Raw genomic sequence first — 2,007 nt, 5'->3', positions numbered from 1 at the left:
CTCATTGCTGTTGACATCCTGATAACAACTTAAAGGAGAAAGGATCTCTTTTATTTATGGTTGGAGATATTACAGTCCATCACAGCAAAGAAGGCTTTGTGTTGGGGCATTTCCTCACATCTGGGCAGAGCAGGAAGTGGAGAGAGATGCATGTTCTCATTTACTGGATTCTCACCTCCCCTCCTCTTTATTCAGGCTGGGCCCTCAGCCTTTGGCATGGTGCTATCCACATGTGAGGAGAGTCTTCCCTCCTTAGTTAAGCCACTCAGGAATCAGTCTCACAGACAATCCTGGAGTTTTATCTTCCAGACGATTCTAAATCTCATCAAGGTAACAGAGAAGATTAACCATCATAACCTCCAAGTGTACTTCAAAGACAAAAATAAAAATGACCTTGGTGAGCAAGTATTCAGAACATGTTTGTTTATATACAATTCTATTCTCATTGACCTTTACAGTGTAACTCAGAAATACAAGGACAGAAATGTAATACAGAAATGTAGATAATTAAAAGATGCATTTTAAATCTTCTGTAAGTATACATTGATAGTATAATCAGAAAGATTATTCAGCTCTAAGGTCCCACTGTTCATGCTCAGTTTTTTTTTTTTTTTTGGTTTTTCTTTTTTTTTTTTCAAGACAGGGTTTCTCTGTGTAGCTTCAAGACAGGGTCTCTCTGTGTAGCCCTGGCTGTCCTGGAACTTGATTTGTAGACCAGGCCAGCCTTGAACTCACAGAGATCCGCCTGCCTCTGCCTTCTGAGTGCTGTGATTAGAGATGTGTGCCACCATCAGCCAGTTTATGCTCACATCTTCAGTCAACTAAAACCATATATCACCCCCAGCGACAAAAACATAACAATAAGTAATGTAGTCTAAAGTTTGTGAGAAAGATTCTTTTGTGGAATAACCTGGCACTTGGAACCAAGCAGACTGCATTTCTGTGGTCACCTTAAAGCCTTTCCACTAACCAATCTCTAAATTTCTCTAACAGTGAGATTATTTTTGCAGAACACTTGTATTCCACAGCAGCTTTGAGAAATGATGCTGTATATATAGAAATAGGTACTTACTACTGCTGACACATTTAGCAAGTTTGGCTATGTGTACTAGATTTTAAAGAGAAAGATATGATAAAAACCACAGACCCAAATCCATACTTGGTATTACATAGATTTGGATGACAAATCCTATGTTTGAGTCTAAACTATAACCTAAGTGATCAAAGCCTGCTACAACATGATTTGCTTGTAAAGCAGGTACAAGATGTCCTACATCCAGTACAATGGAAGGAGCCTACTCCATTTCTTTCTGTAATATGACATTTGAGGAAATTCTGGCAGATTTCTATTTAAGGCCGCAGGCGGTATTGTCTCTTAAAGGAAGACAGGAAGTTGACAGAAGCCACATATTCCTAAGAGTGAACAGTGTAATTCCCTCTGTGGTACAAATGGAAGCGGCTCAATGGAAAAGACCCCAGTTAACGGATAATAAAGTGTAAAGCACTCTGAGAAGTGTCGAAGGTAAGACCTCAACCCTACAAGCTGATAAGCCAGCCCTGACTTTTATTTAGTGACATGAGTGACATTTATCTGCCTTTCACTAGAACATCTAATCCACTTGTCAAGGTGTGACTTTAAACGGAGACCTGATTTCTGGTCAGAGTTGGCAGGCTTCGAATACAAATGCGACTGCCCTGGCTGAAATTTCTTATTGGAAAAAAAGGGATCATGGAGACACTAAATCCTCCTGGAACTTACTACAGCAACACCAGTTTGCCTCTAAAAGACAGTCCCTGAAGAGATTCTTGGTCCTGGGATTGAAATTATGTTTTTCCAGTTAAATAATAAATTACCAAAGGGCTTACAAATCTCACTACTCCTTCTTTGGTCCCTAAGTAGAATCATGATTGTAGATATCTTCTCCTTATTTCCAAATTGTTTGTCCAGACCAGTTTTGGAAACTGAAAATCAAGGATGACTTAAGAACACCTAGACTTGCCTAGCTC

The sequence above is a fragment of the Peromyscus californicus genome, unplaced genomic scaffold, assembly GCF_007827085.1.
Source record: "Peromyscus californicus insignis strain IS unplaced genomic scaffold, ASM782708v3 Scaffold_7__1_contigs__length_154581171, whole genome shotgun sequence".
NCBI classification, from domain to species: Eukaryota; Metazoa; Chordata; class Mammalia; order Rodentia; family Cricetidae; genus Peromyscus; species Peromyscus californicus.
The sequence above is the reverse complement of the archived record's forward strand: the minus strand, read 5'-3'. Positions refer to the sequence as shown.